Here is a 16,741-nt window from a genome sequence, read left to right on the forward strand (position 1 = left end):
TACATTAATTCGGTTCCATATTTTTCCTATCATGACATAGTTTATTGAAATCTCATTATTATCTTTAGGGATTTCACTTTCCTCACTAATCATGTCAAGGATTTTTTTCATGAGTATTTATATCTTCAACCAAGTTTTCTTGACTATTTATTATTTTTTTTTTTCGAGGATTTTTATTTTTGAAACCCACTGGTCTACCATCCTTCTGGTTTGTTCCAGACTCATTAGTGAAAACTTACTGTGTTGGAATATCAATTTTCGATGGAACATCTGCAACTAGTATATGTGACTTAGTTAATTCCTTTTCCTCGATAAATGCATCTAGTAACTGATTTGCTATATTTTGCGAATGAATTATCTTTTGAACTTTAAGATCACATTGATCTGTACGATGATCTAAATGAGACAATAAAGATGCATTCCATGTAATTTATTTTTTTCAACTTCTTAATTCCTCCTCCTAATGTTGGAAAATTTGTCTCATTAAAATGACAATCAACAAATCATTTAGTAAATACATCACTCGTCAAGGGTTCAAAATATTTGATAATTTATGGGAGAATCATATCCAATATCTATTCTTAACCTCCTTTGAGGACCCGTCTTAGTACGTTGTGGTGGAGAAATTGGAACATATACTGCACATTAAAAAAATCTCATAAGGGAAATATTTGGCTCATGATCCTAAGCTAATTGTAATGGAGAGTACTTATGATAAGTTATTGACATAATGTGTACAAGTGACGCTGCATGCAAAATAACATGTCTCCGTACAAGTGTAAGAAGCTTAGCTCTCATAAACAATGGTCTAACAATTAACTACAAATATTTTGTGGATGATTATACTAAACCATTTTGTGTATCACTATACGAAAAACTATATTTCTTGAGGTTTGAAATTTTAATTATTTGAAGTTTTTATAAAGAAAAATGTCGGGTGGTTTTAATGAAAATCATCAAGAAATTGTAAAAAAAAAAAAAATGGAGGTGGGAGATCTTTACGGATTTTTTCACGCTGATATGATCTCTCTAAAAATTTCACCCTGAAAATTAAGTTATCCTACACGTTCGCACTTCCCCACGTGAAATGACTTCCCCCACACGAAATCCTTCATGTTGCCGCCCAACGCGTAACCCTTCAAGCAAAACCCTCGTCAATGAAACCCGGAACCTCTGTCCATGAGGAGAATGTTTACATGACCAAGCTTTTCCAGCACTACGAGGAGATGGTTGAGTTCATGGAGAAGGTTTCTACTTCCCTCGACAAGGAGGAGCTCACCGTTAAAGAGAGAAACCTCCTCTCCGTCGCCTACAAGAATGTCATCGGCGCTCGCAGGGCCTCCTGACATAGCATTTCCTCCATCTAACAGAAGGAGGTGAGCCGAGGCAACGACGACCATGTCTCTGTCATCTGTGACTACATATCCAAAATTGAGACCAAGCTTTCTAATATTTGTGATGGAATCCTCAAGCTTCTCGATTTCAGACTCATTCCCTTCGTTGCTTTTGGAGATTCCAAGGTTTTTTACCTCAAAATGAAGGACGACTACCGTAGATACCTTGCCGAATTCAAAACCAGAGCTGAATGCAACGAGGCTGCCAAAAGCACTCTCATTGTTTACAAAGTCGCTCAAATCTACTTCTCTGATTTCTGATTCTTATGTTTTACTGTTGTTTTGTCTATTTTTTTTTGTTATTTTATCATTTTGGTTATCCTTTTTTTAGTTTCTTTGTGTTTGTATTGGTTTTCTTTATTTTGGATCACGATTATGTAAATTATTGTTCTATTTTCTATGTTTGGCCTCAGATTAGTTTATCGATAGCATATGAGGTTCAGATGCTTTCGAACACCTACCAGCATGGTTCAGAGCCATTTTGGTAAGTTTAAGTAAGGATTGTTGCTTTTATTTTTCAGTCAAATTGGATTTATGTGTCCAAATTTCTGAACTATTGAAACTCAATTTTATTATGTTTTAGTCAGTTTCCAAATGTTCGACTATGTTTCGTTCAGTATTAGTGCACTTTATTTAACTATATCAAACTCTATTTTCTTATAAGCATTGTCACATGCACACCCGATGTTTGCTATTCTGCCAAAGAGACTGAAAAGTTAAATAACTTACTATAGGATCATTTCCGAAATCCTATACGAGCAATTAGAGCCATCCTTTCATTAGCTAGTTTCATCACTTACATATGCACTGACATTTATGATATGTTCAAAGACATACAACTTTTTCTTAGTCGTGTTCTTCAAGTTGCTTATGTTTCAGACGTAACGATTGCCACTTCTATAGTATATTGCTTACTAGTCTAGATCTAATTTCTATGTTTTTAGAATTATGGAAGACCAAATATAGATGATTAAGTTTTATGTAGAAGATGGATGAGTTTAAGATAATCTAATTATGTTTGATTATGATTATGCTATATCAATGTCCGCTTTTGATTCTTGGTTCTAAGATCTTGCATACCTATTTTAAGAAAGGAGAAAAAGTTGAACTAGTTTATGTTGGAGGATCGTCTAGTTACCATTGAATAGCAATGAGTATTTCCTTTTGTAATGTATTGTCATTAAGTTATGGAAGTTGTTGGAAGTGTTATGTGTGAGTAATTGTTTCTTTTATCCAACATGTGAAGGTATTGTCTATTGATGAGAAAAAAGCAGCTGCTAAGGAATATTCTTAACATTGTTAATTGCTTTTCCTTAATTCATAGTTTCTTTCAGTAGTTTTTCTCCTCAAGCATTTTTTCTAGATATATCTCCCCCGTTCTACTAATCTTGAGATCCATAGAGGATTCTACATTTTCCTTTCTTTTGAAGGTCAGTAGATCAAAACTTTCTCATGTCATTTTCTTGTTCATTCTAGTGATTTTGGCCTTCATTTTTATTCTCCACGATTTTTCTTTAGGTTGTGTTTTAGTGAATTTGGATATGTATAATTAATATAAAATATTTTAAGCCTAACTTTGGTAATGTAAGCAAGGTTTAAAGTTCATTATCATTACAAGGTTCAAAGCTCATTACTAGATTTGAATGATTGGATAAAAACAAGGTATGAGTTCCAATCTCATGTTCGTATATTAACATATATCATTCCCACTACGTTTTACATCTATTCTGGTGTTACGTTTTTAAATTTGTAATATTTGATAAAGGAATGGATTATAGAACAGAACGGAAGCGCATAAAAGAAATTGAAAGAACAGATTGGTACTCTTTTGGGATCTTAACTTTTTGGGTGTTTTTGCACACGTGGCAAGTTTGAGAGATGGTCATGTTTATGCTTGGAGTATAAGGAGTGGAAAATAGGTAGTGAAAGTTTCCCACTTCTTATTAACTTTTTTGGTATGATGAGGTTTAGATAGATAAACTTGGTTTAGGCCTTTTCATCAATTTCTTTGTATGCATTCTAATTTAGTTTATAACTCTTGGAAACTGTTTACTTGTAGTTTCAGATTGTTTGTGGAGCATTTGAATAAGTTTTGAAGTTGTTCATTGCTAACTTTGGGTAACAACATCCTTCCTTAGCACTATTTCATTTTTGTGCTGATGGTTTTATTTAGGATTTTATTACGTTGAACTATTATAATTAACAGATTGAGGAAGGTAGGAATTTAAGTTTTATATAACATCTTCTTTGGATGGATCCTTATGGCGTTTTCTGCGTTTGAGATTTCTAACAAAATTTTAATACTCATACATTGTGTGGATCCTTATGGCCTTTTCCAGACGTGTGGGTATGTAGAGCTTGCACTTGGCGGTAGCAAGGTTCATGCTGGTTGCAATGGGAAGCCTGTATGGAGGCGCACACCATGGCTCAGTGCACATTTTACTAATTGATTTCCACTTTGTGTTGCTCATTGATTGTCACTTTTTTGTTTGGTAAATTTTTTAATTGTTCGTATTAGGCTATCTGTTAAAATTATATTTCTTATATTCCTTTAGAAATGTTCATATGGGCTTGTCTATTTTAATATTCTTCCTTTTTATGAATGTTTGTTCTATGTGTATAATATATATATATATATATATATATATATATATATCATATGCAATTGTTTGGCCAAAATACAAGAACAATTTATAGGTAAGTGTATGTTAATTTTTTTTAAAAAAAATCACAAACAGACTTGACAAGTTAAATGTGTCAAGAAGTTTTGCACTACACTTTATTCTTGTCAAGAACATCCATATTCTTGACATTTTTTTTGCACATCAAATCAAATATATCTTGACAGTTTTAGCATATCAAGTAAAAAGTATCTTAACATTTTTATTTGTCAAAAACGCCATTATTCTTGACATTTAAAAAATGTCAAGTATCATTGTTCTTGACTTTTTACTTAGTTGAGAACATTGACATTCTTGACATTGGATTCCTTGATGTTTTCCAAAACATCAAGAAAAGTGACATTTATCATTTAAAAAATATCAAGAAATACTGTTTTTGTAGTAGTGTATGAACATGAGCCACAAAATGTTCAACACTCACCCCAATTGACATACAATAATCATCAAAAGTTTGGGATGTAAATTTACCAACATTATCAATACGAATGGTCTTAATTGTATAATTAAGAAATCGTACTCTTAACTTAATTATTTGAGTAAGTAATCTTGCAAATGCAAGATTTCGACTTGATAATAAGCAAACATGTGACCATCTGCTGGATGCATCTATTAATATCATAAAATATCTAAATGATCTACTTGGGATTAATAGATCTATATATTACCATGAATTTGTTCTAAAAATGTAGGTGATTTAATCCCTACTTTAGTTGATGATTGTCTAATTATCAATTTTCATTGAGAGCAAGAATCACATGACAATCCGTTAAATTGAAGAATCTTCTGGCTCTTCAATGGATGTTCATTTGAATTCTCAATAATTCTTCTCGGTCATGTCAAATTGTAAGTATGTTTGGATTCATGAACTTCAGATTCATTGTTGCATATGTTTCAATTACTCGTATATGAGTATAATGTAATCCAGAAGATAAAGCAGACAATTCTTCCAGTATATGTTATTCATATGAGACAGTAGATAGGATATAAATATACTCTATATTATTCTTTCTACAAGTCTCGTTATGATAACCATTGTGACGTCTTTAAACTAAGTAGATTTCTCTTTGATTGACTAGAGAACAATGCATTGTCAATTGCAAAATTTATTCCTATAGGCAAAATAATATTTGCTTTTCTAAATCCTTCAATTAGGTTTGCAGAACCTGATATTTTATTGACTTTTGTTTCCAGGATTGTCAGTTTTGAAAAATATTTCTACTTGTAAGTGTTGTATGTGTAGTTGCACTTTCTACCATACATAGATCTTCTTTACTAATTTTTTAGTCACTTAATATATGAAATGATCCAGGTTTCTTCATTAAAAAAAAATATTACAATAAGAAAAAAAAATTTTAAATATATAAATGTTAAGATCTACTAAGAGAAAAAAAAAATGGAGATGAATAAAAAAACAACATTAAGGAAACACTTGATGTTTTCAATGTCAATCCTGGAAACACTTGATGTTCCATCAATTCTGCCGATTTTCTCTTTAGGAGATTCAAAGAAGTTCGCCACATCCAAATTTGTCATATAGGATGGGTCAAATATGTCATTGTCCTAGTAGGCAAAATTTTCTTCCACATTTATCTCTTTTTTTTTTTTTCAGGGATCTTAATAGAGATCATCTAAGTATTTTGACATACAATAGGTATGTGATCAATGCCCAATCATTCGGCAATAAAAGTATTCATTTTCAACACTTTTTGAACTTTTATCTTGTGGAGCTTTCCCTTTGGTGATCATCATTTTGTATTGTTCTTTTGAAATTTGAATGATTAGAACAACCACAACGAAAATAATAATTATTTCTTCATCTACCATGGTCACGACCTCGACCACGATTATTATTAAAATTCACAACATTCACTTCAAGGAATGGTGTTATTCCGATTGGTCGAGATTTTTAATTTTTTATAATAACTCGTTATTTTGTTCGACCACGAGAAGACATGAAATTAATTCAGAATATTGTTTAAAATATTTCTCTCGATATTGCTGTTGTAGGAGCACATTCAAGACATAAAATGTAGAAAATGTCTTCTTTAATGTAATTTTCTCTCTGCACAACAACAGTTTCGAACTGATTTTAAGTAATGCTGAGTTATAATCACTTACTGATTTGAAGTCTTGTATCCTCAAGTGCATCCACTCATAACGAGCTTTAGGAAGAATAATTATTTTTTGATGATCATACTTCTCTTTCAAAATTTTTCACAAGATACGATGATTTTTTATTGTAAGATACTCTATTTTCAATTCCTCGTGGAGATGACAGTGAAGAAAAATCATAGTTTTTGCTTTGTCTTGACTGGATATCATATTTCCTTCTTTAATAGTCTCTCCAAGATTCATAGCATGCAGGTGGATTTCGATATCAAGCACTCATGACAAATAATTATTACTATTAATATCAAATGCTACAAGTTATAATTTTGTAATATTTTTCATAGTAACATAATTACAAAATATTATATTTAATATTAGAAATTTAATATATATCAAATATGTAAAACAACATTTAATTTGTTAATTATAACGAAGAGAGAGAAAAACCAACATACCTCTAGGACGTACCTTTAGTGGAGAAAACGATAGGAGCTCATGCTGATAATGTATTGTAAATTTAAGGAGCATAACGACGCACAACGAGAACACGGATATGGGGGAAAGTATAATATAATGATAATAATATATAAGAAAATAAATAGATATTAAAATAAATAAAACATAATATATAAATAAATAAAATAAAATAAATTAACAAAATATGAAATAAAGAATTTCTCTAAAATCTCCACTTTCTCCAATTTTCATGGAATTTGTCTAATGTATCTTTCAAAACCTACCAAATGTCACTATAAAACAATTTGACAAGTATGAAGTGAATTACATGAACACTAATAATGTGTAATGAGACACGTGAACAACATTCTAAAAAAGGGGAAATGACATAAGATCAATAGACATTAAGTGTGATCATAATATTTTATTTTTATAGTAACGATAATTTTTTTTTGGAGTACTTGAAAAAGCCTTCTTGTCGTTTTCTTGTAGAAGTTTTTCTTAAAATCATATTCTATAAATTCATTTAATGAAAGAAAGCAACCAAAGAGAAAAGTCCAATTTTAGTTGTCATGATTAGAAGGTAATATGCACGTGATTCATTCCATGTGTCTATTAAAATTATAAATCAATGTGAAGAATATAATATGTTGATTTTTTATAATAAACTACAAATTATTTGAAACTATTTCTTAAATGCAAAATATTTGGAACTATTTGGGATCAGAGGTTGATAATCATACGAGCCAGCCATCGTTGTATTTAAAAAAAAATGGTGTAATTTACTAATTAATAATAAATTCATCTTATAATTACTTTAGAATTTCTTTTTCATTAATTGAGCAACTTTATTCTAATTTTTTACCTCTTGGATATATTCAAGTAGATATATATATATATATAGAGCTTCAAAATATATATATATAAAACTTCAAATCTCTAATCTCTTATTCTATTGTGCATTTTTTATGCTAATTGAACTATGTTTTGTTGACAAAGATCGTTTCGAGAGCCATAAGAGCAAGTCTATCTATGGGTTCTCTCTCGAACAGGAAAAAGAGGTCTGACAATTCTGGATGTTAAAAGATTGTGTATAAAAACATTATTATTTTAACTAAAAGTAAAATAAATTTTGGTTAAACAATCCCTTTAATTTTTGTTACTTTTAAATTTATAACAATTTAGTCCTTATGCTTTATAATTTATAATGACTTAGACTTTATTAGGAAGACTTTTGTAGGATTTAATAAATATTTTATATATATAGAACAACAAACTTACCAAGGATCAAACTTTTTTATATAATATAAATTAAAAATTTATTATGCAATAAAGATTGACACTTAATTGATGACAATTTTTTTTTTTATAGAAACTAAATTGTTACAAATTTCAAAGTAAAAGGACTAAATTGTTACATATTAAAATGCATTACTAAATTGTTACAAATTTAAAAGGTTAGAAAGTTATTTGTTATCAACTATAGTTTAGGGACTAAATTGTTAATTTTTATGAAAGTTTAGGGACTAAAAGTATTATCCAAGTATAAAATTTTATTTTGGACCATTTTTCTCTAAATCCTTTTAAACTTTTCTTTCTCTCTTTAAAACTTGGTGTATATCCAAATCTCACTTATAAAAATAGATAAATTTTCACAAATAGAAAAAATGTCTAACTATTTACAAAAATAACAAAAAAAACACTAATAGACACTCATAGATTTCTATCAACCTCTATCAATGATAGACTTGAATCAGTTTCTATAATTGATAGTACCAATGATAGACTTCTATCAGTTTCTATCACTGAAAGACACTGATTGACTTCTATCAGTCTCTATCAATGATATACTTCTATCAGCTTCTATCACTGACAGACACTGATAGACTTCTATCAACATCTATCAATGATAGACTTGTATTAGTTTTTATCATTGATAGATGCTCATAGACTGTTACCAACATCTATCTGTGATAGATATTGATAACAATATCTATTACAATTATCTAAAAGCAACAAAATTTTCAATTACAATGTCTAGTGTATGTATCATAAATCATAAACTATTTAAAAGCAATAAAAAAACTACCACCAACTAGCAACAACAAAATGTTTATCTTTTGATAGAAAACTGATAGGAATTTATTACTGTCTACGACAATGATAGACTACTATCAGTGTCTATCTATGATAGATAATGATAACAATATCTATCACAACTATCTAAAAGTAACAAAATTTTCATATTCAATGACAGCGTCTAGTGTATAGTTGATGATAACAAAATTATGAATAAAATCATTATCTATTGATAGATTATTAATAGTAGTTTATTATTGTTTATTACTGTTTATTACTGATAGATAGAGAAAGAAAATTATCATTGTCTATCATAGATAGACAGTCATAGACAACTATCAGTGTCTATCTATGATAGATAATGATAATATTCTATCACTTGGTCTATCACTTGACCTTCTATTGTCTATGATTATCATTATAATCACTATTTTGGAACTAGCAACAAATCTATCAAAAACTACCATCACTTGGTCTTTAATTTGGCATCCCATTGTCTATCATTGTCATTCTAATTAAGAGTGTGTTTGAAATACATTTCAAGTATTTAATCTAAAAAATAAGTCATTTTAGAATTGAAGTGTTTGACAACCGTTCAAAATGACTTTTGAAGAGTATTTTCAACAAGTTTTGTCAAAGGTGTTAAAATAAAAATGAGTTTTTTGAAAAAAAATTTTCTCAAGTCAATCCAAACGGACCCTAACATTTCTGAACTAGCAACAAAACTGTAAATAATCAATATTTTTGAATTAGCAACCAAACTATAAACCGGAGGAGGTTGCTATTTGTGTAAATATTTTTCATTATTTTCTATTTTGAAAATCCCCTATAGAAATATATGTGGAAAGGGAGATAAACTCATTGAAATTCAACAAAATTGCTCATTTTCCTAAATTTTCAATATACGATCAACTGTTTATCTATTTAGCAGTTGAAAAAAAAAAAAAATGCTTACCTTTGCACACAAAAACAACTGGGGTGGTCAAAGTTGACTTTTAAAAATTTAGTTGGTAACGTAAAAAAGAGGGTTTTTTATCCGTATTAATTATCTCTCTTTTATTTTTTTCTCTTTGGAAAAAAAATATATATCATACTGTCTATAATTTTGTTACATTTCAAATTCCAAAAAATAATTTGCTTCCTTCTTATCCAGAACTATGTTAATAGAACCTCATTTTCCATTTCTTCTTTACTTTTTTGAAAGCAACTCAACTCATGGCCATGCTCATTCAAACATGTTGAATGTAAATGAAAACAATCTTGAAAATTAAAAAAAAAATTAATTGAAAAGAGTTGAAATCTTCTTCAAGAAAAAAGTATGGTGCCATGAGGGGGAGGAAACCTTTTTTTTTCCTTGAAAAAAAATAAATAAAGATACCATGAAGAATTTAAATTTTGAATGCATACTTCAAACTACTACTATATCATAAGTAGTTGTGTTAGTCAAATTGAACAATGCTCATACATTTTTTTTTTTAAATTTTGCCTTCAAATTTAATACATTTACGTATAAATGAGTATAGCTCAACTGATATAGTATTTGTATTATCAACTTCAATGTTAAAGGTTTGATTTCCCCACCTCACATAATAATAATAATAATAATAATAATAATAATAATAATAATAATAATAATAATACATTTAGTCTTCTAGATTATAAGTTTAACATTTGATCGTTTAACTTCATGTTGTTCAAAATAATGTATATATAAGAAATTAAGATCTAAAAGCAATTCAAATTTAAAATATTAATATATTTGATTTGCAATTCATTTATGTCACCAAGTTGTCTCTTAATTAAATGATATGGCAAAAATTTGCCAAAGTCAGAAGTTTTTTTTTGTCAAGACTTGACATCTAACACTATCTCCTCTCTATCCTCTCCATATGTGACTTCATTCGCATTCTTTGTTTTCTGTTTTTTTTTTTTTTTTTCCTATTTGTGTAATTTTTTCCTTGTATGTTAAAGAACTTAAAATTGACATGACTAGTAATTATTCAATCCATTTCCATTCTCTTCATTGATAAAATGAAATAAATTGTCATTCTTAAAAAACCAATATAATCAATACACTTAAACAATCTAGGAGCTGTTTGAGAAACTGAATGTAATTAGGATGGTTGGAAATTAAAGGAGTATTGGAATGTGTGAGGAATCGAAGATGGAATGGAAATGAGATCGAGAAATGTAAAAACGGTGGAAAAGAGGGTTAAGTTAAAAACCGTCGAAACAGAATGAGTTAAATATTACAAATCGAGTCCAAAACGTTCAATTTGGATTACATAGAGTCCAAATTTATTACATTACAATTCAAACCCATTCTATTATGGTTTTATTTTTGTTTAGAATAGTAATCATTTTTTTCACAAGATAAAAAAGGTTTAAAAATTAATATTTATTTATAATTTCAGTAAGAAAAAGAAAGAAAATTGTAATCTAATACTCCATTTGTTTAATAAAGAAAAAGAAAAAAAAAATATAATATAATATTTATTTAAAAAAAAAAAAAAAAAAAAAAGAAAGAGAGGAAAAGAAAACGACAAGTGAAAAAATGTAAATGCGCAACTAATAGGAATTGAACCCACACATGTATGAATACATAGACAAAGAGGCAACCAATAGACTTCTACTTATAAATGACATCTTTTAAAGAGACGACTTATTGACATGAGGCGAGTTTGTCGTCTTTTGAAAACTACACTATTTTTATTAAAAAGTTTCAAAACTATTATATCTTTTAAATAAAATTTAATTTTAGTAAATATTTGAAAAAATGTCTGGTTAGACTTTCAATTTCAATATCTTGTTGATATGAAAGTTGGCCAATTGTATCGGTGTTTTGTTGAAAAAAGGTGATTGGGCAAACGTGCAAACTTCATTGATATATATATACACACACAAACAAATATATTTACCCTTACCTATAAAACTTGGCGAAGTAGAGATTTGGGAATGTATATTTTTAATCATTTTCATTGACTTTTATGAGTAAGGATAAGAATGATTAATTGGCTTTACTAATTTAATCATCTAATTTTAGTGTAATGAAGACGAAAAATTTGGACGGTGCAGCTAAAATAATGAAAGTTCTAATATTTAAAAATTTTAATTACTTTCGATGAAAAGTATCTTTTATAGAATATTTAAATTTCGCTATTATAAAAGTATCTGTTGTATTATGATATATGATTCCAATTTAAGATTTTTTTTTTCCTAATTGGCAATTAAGTATGATTTGAGTGTTCATATAAAAAGATATTTTCATGGGATCCTTCAATTTTACGGCAATAATTTTTTCCTTGATTTAAAACTTTTCTATAGTTGTTGACTATGACATGAATGTGTAAAAAAGAATTATTTGTTTTTAAGATAAAATATACAAATGGAGTTTTTTTTTTTTTTTTTTTTTTTTTTTTTTTTTTTTTTTTAAAATGAGATTTTTTCAAGTCAAGTGTATCTTAAGCTATGAAGCACAGACACAAATACAACTACACGATACGGATACGATCAGATACGGCGATTCGTCAATTTTTAAAAAACTAAAATACAGATACGTTTAAGGATGCATCATTTTTTTACATATTTTTTAAATATATATATTTCTAAAAAACACTGATATGTTGAATATACTTTTTTTTTCTTTAAAAAAATCTGGGATATAGATAAATTTAGCATACAAGTTAATAATAGATTACATATTTTTTAAATATATATATTTCTAATAAACGAGGATACTGATACGTTGAAGATACTTTTTTTCTCTTTAAAAAAATCTAGGATATAGATAAATTTAGCATACAAGTTAATAATAAAAGCAACATCTGAGATGTTGAAGTACAATAATTAATAAAATGCAATAAAAAGTGACTCATATTGGAAAGAAGAAGAAGATTAGAGAGAGAAGTATGAAGATAAACGAAAAACTTATTGTTGAAGACATCCAAATGGTTTATATTTTCGTGGATTTTGTGGGATTCAAATGTGAAGATGGAGATTAGATGATTCTAGTCTAGATTTGGTTCGTTATTTATTTATTTTTCTTTTAGTTTTGGACTTGAGCTTTTCAAATAGGTTACCTAATTTTAGATTGGGAAAAATTAGATGAGTTACTTATCTTTTTCCTTAAAAACAAAGTACGCATAAAAAATAGATATGTCAAATCGCATGTCAGATACGTATCTGAAAAGTATCTGAAAGTATAAATACGTCAAGTCGCGTGTTAGATACGTATTTGGAAAGTATCTGGAAGTATCGGTATCCGATACGTGTCTGATACTGATTCTTTGCCTTACATGAAGTATCTGTGCTTCATAGATCTTAAGCATGATATTAATTTTTCATTAACATGTCAATATTTCTATCGATATTTTTACATTTCTATGGGTTCGACATCGACAAGAGGAGTGAATGGATATTTCGATTATCATAAAGAAAATCCACAAAACACAAAAAATAAGCATCAAAATGCCACTAATATAAATGCAATGTAAATAATAAATATGTTAACTTATTTGAAAATCATAAAATATTTATTTACTAATTTATTTATTTTTTTAAAATTTTTGTTTTTATAATTTTTTCAGAAATATTTGTCAAAATCAACATTTTTTGATATTTTCATCAAATTTTTTGTAAAATTAAGATTTTAATACTTTTATCGACGTCGACATTTTAATCCATAATCGTAGATGATTTTCCAAAAGATCATTTATTCAACTAATTTAGTGGTGGTAAAAAGAGATAATTATTTACCCTAAATTTAGATTTTTTTTTTTTTTAAAAGACCAACTTCTTTGTAGTTCTTTTTTTTTTAATAAAAAAAAAACAAAATACCAACAGAGAATGGAAATAAAGAGCTACTCAATTTGGGAAAATTTTCATTTTAGTTCTTGAATTTTTAAAATGTATTTTCTTGGGACAACGAACCTCTAAATTCTCTATAGTCGTATGATATTTTCTCTTATAAACATACGATTATCCTCTTATTTAGTTAATATGAAACTTTCATTGTATTCCTACGTTCAATGGAACGAACAAGAATTTAGAAATGCAATATGAAGAGAGAAGATAACTTCTAAAGATGTACTAATTTTTGTTTCTTTTTTATTTTTCATTAAAGTGGATCACAGTTATGAATTGAGAAAGATCTTCAATTTTAATGATATTAGCTCCTGGTTTTGTGTGTACGTTTTCAGCTCAATAAGAGCCCAAAACAAGATTTTCACATGTTTTATTGAGAACAAAATAGTTGAACCTTTTTTTAGGCCCAAGCTAATAAATAACACATATAGTACTTATAGACAACCCATTGTTTTTTTCTAAGAATATCTAATAAATTATTCAATATGGGAAAAATAAGTGTCATTTTAGTAGAGAATGCAGAACTTGTTTTATATTTTCAGATTCATTGAGTTCCGTAAATATGTGTTTGACAGACGATTTGAATTTTGCTTCTGAAAACTGTTTAAGAATTCCATAATCGAAATAGTGTAAATTCTAAAAACAACATTTTTATGTTTTCATTGTACCAAGATTTTGAATTTTAAATTTTAAAATGCAAAATTATAATAAATAGAGATAACAATATTTAAAAATACAATATGTCATGTTTGTAAACTCAATTTATTTTTAAAAAAATATTATATGTATTATGTAATATACTATAAATATATAATATTATAATATAACAATGATATGTTAGGAATGTCCTAAAACTCGTAATTTGTAAACATTAAACATGTTCTATTAACAATACAAATATTATTGAGATTTCATTCAATAAAGATGTTATTGAAGATAATATTGAATTGCATTCATTACTAAATCCAATAAACTAACTCATGGCTATAACATGAATACTTAAACTTTTTTATAGAGACATAAAAGATGATCAAGTTTTAGTATATAGATAAAAAGGTCTATAAGCATATGGATAAAATTGTGTATCTTATCCTAGGGATACTATGGATACGGCCTACTTTGTATATTGATACAAACAATGTGATCTCAAAGTTGTTCATATGGAGACATGTGAGTGGGAGCATCCTATGCAAAAAATGTTTGCATAAGACCGGACTACGAAATAGTCACTTTTTTGTAATAATCATTCATTGTTAAAACTGACTATTTCAATTTGATGATCTAAGGTAACTCAATCTTAATCCTGAGCTAACTATGAACTCCTGTTTATTTGGGATTATCCTTTAATCTGCATAGGTGAGAATGGTTCAACATCACTTGGCTTAATAAGCCTTCCATTTTAGGGGTAAGACCGGATAAATAGCTGGAGACATAGTTTTGCAAGACAGAATTTGCTCCTACGCGTTAGGGTTAGCATATAGGTTGTTCCCTTAAGTACTGCTCCTGGTCTTGAACAAAGGGGTCCCACCCTCCCGTGGCTGAAAGGGATTCGATTTATTATAGGACTATAAACAAATTGTTCATTAAAGGATCAGTGGAGACTTAAGGAGCAAGATGTATTATAGGGTAAAACAGTAATTTTGACCTAGCTATAAATACAAACGACCTATGAAGGATTGACTTACTGATTATGGTTAAATCAAGTGGACATAGATATATCTATGAGAGTGCAACTACTAAACTATAGTGGTATGTCTTGGTAGTTAACGAATATTGATTAATTTGGTCTAAAGAATTTAACCAATTAATCTTCAATTGTTTGGAGCTCATGATCTGTAGGTCCAATAGGTCTCTCTATTAGCTCGTAAAAGAATTAAACCTTAGAATATCGTGTTGAGAGAATTTGAAATGTTCAAATTGGGTTTAGGATTTGGATTGTTATATTTGATATAATTGATGTTTAATTGTCGAATTAAACGTCACAGTTTTCGAGAATTGACAATATTTAAATATAATTTAAATATTTAATGAGGTGTTATATTAATTTACTATTTGATATTAAATTAAATTAATTTTCTAATTTAATAATTATTAAGTTTTGAATTTATGTAATTCAAAAGTATAACATTGGTCAATTGATTTTTGGATTTAAGAAATTCATAATTATAATTTTTTAAAAAAATTTAAATTGCATTTGAAATTCAATTTTTAAATAGGTTATATATATATATATATATCAAATAATTCAATTTATTGAAATAAAAATTGATAATTAATGGAAATGGGGAAATCCCACTTTTTCCACTAAATTCACCTCATGCCACTCAATTTTAATGGAAAATTGAGTGGCTACATCTCTTTCAATCAGATCTGCATAGTTGAGAGCTATATGTTGAGTATTGGAGATCAGATGGGAGGGTATATCAACTGAATTCTGAGAAAAGGAAAAATTGGTTTTCCATCTTCATCTCTCAATATCTACATCAAATTCCGCTCAATCTAGAGACCACACTCCAATCTAAGGCCTGAGATTAGTAAAAAAGACATTTGTGGTTATCTACTATAGAGATTGAAGAAGAATTTCGTGGTGAATTCAATCAATTTGAGAGAATCATCAATGGTATTCACTTGAAACCCTAATATACTAAAACTATGAACATACATGCTAACACTACTACAAAACAATGTTTCTTGATGTTTTTTAAATGTCAAGAATGACTTTTCTTGACGTTTTTAAAACGTTAGGGAAACTAGTGTCAAGAATGCCGATTTTCTTGACGTTTTAAAAATGTTAAGAAAAGTGACACTTGACATTTAAAAAGTGTCAAGAAACACAGACACTTGACATGTTTGAAATGCCAAGAATATGGGTGTCCTTGACAAGAAAGGAATGTCAAGAAATTTTGTTAACTTGACATTTAAAAAAGGTCAAGAAACATAGACACTTGACATTTTTGAAATGTCAAGAATATAGACATTCTTGACAAGGAAAAAATGTCAAGATATTTTGTTAACTTGACAATGAAAAAACGTCAAGATATATATCCTACTTGACATGTTAGAAATGTCAAGAATATGAGAATTCTTGACCTGTTAAACATGTCAAGAATATCTATAATCTTGACAAGGAAAAAACGTCAAGAAATTTACTTGTGATTT

At 28.2% G+C, this 16,741-nt stretch overlaps 1 long non-coding RNA gene across 1 annotated transcript; it reads left to right on the forward strand.

The window, feature by feature from the left end:
* The first annotated feature begins 1,179 nt into the window (after positions 1-1,179).
* On the forward strand, positions 1,180-3,956 carry LOC120081862 (uncharacterized). Its single transcript, XR_005482968.2, has 3 exons — positions 1,180-3,313; positions 3,454-3,512; positions 3,734-3,956. It is a non-coding gene; the product is annotated as an uncharacterized LOC120081862 (long non-coding RNA).
* Positions 3,957-16,741: the final 12,785 nt, after the last annotated feature.

This window comes from Benincasa hispida, chromosome 7 (genome assembly GCF_027475165.1).
Source record: "Benincasa hispida cultivar pf3 chromosome 7, pf3_genome.v1.1, whole genome shotgun sequence".
NCBI classification, from domain to species: domain Eukaryota; kingdom Viridiplantae; phylum Streptophyta; class Magnoliopsida; order Cucurbitales; family Cucurbitaceae; genus Benincasa; species Benincasa hispida.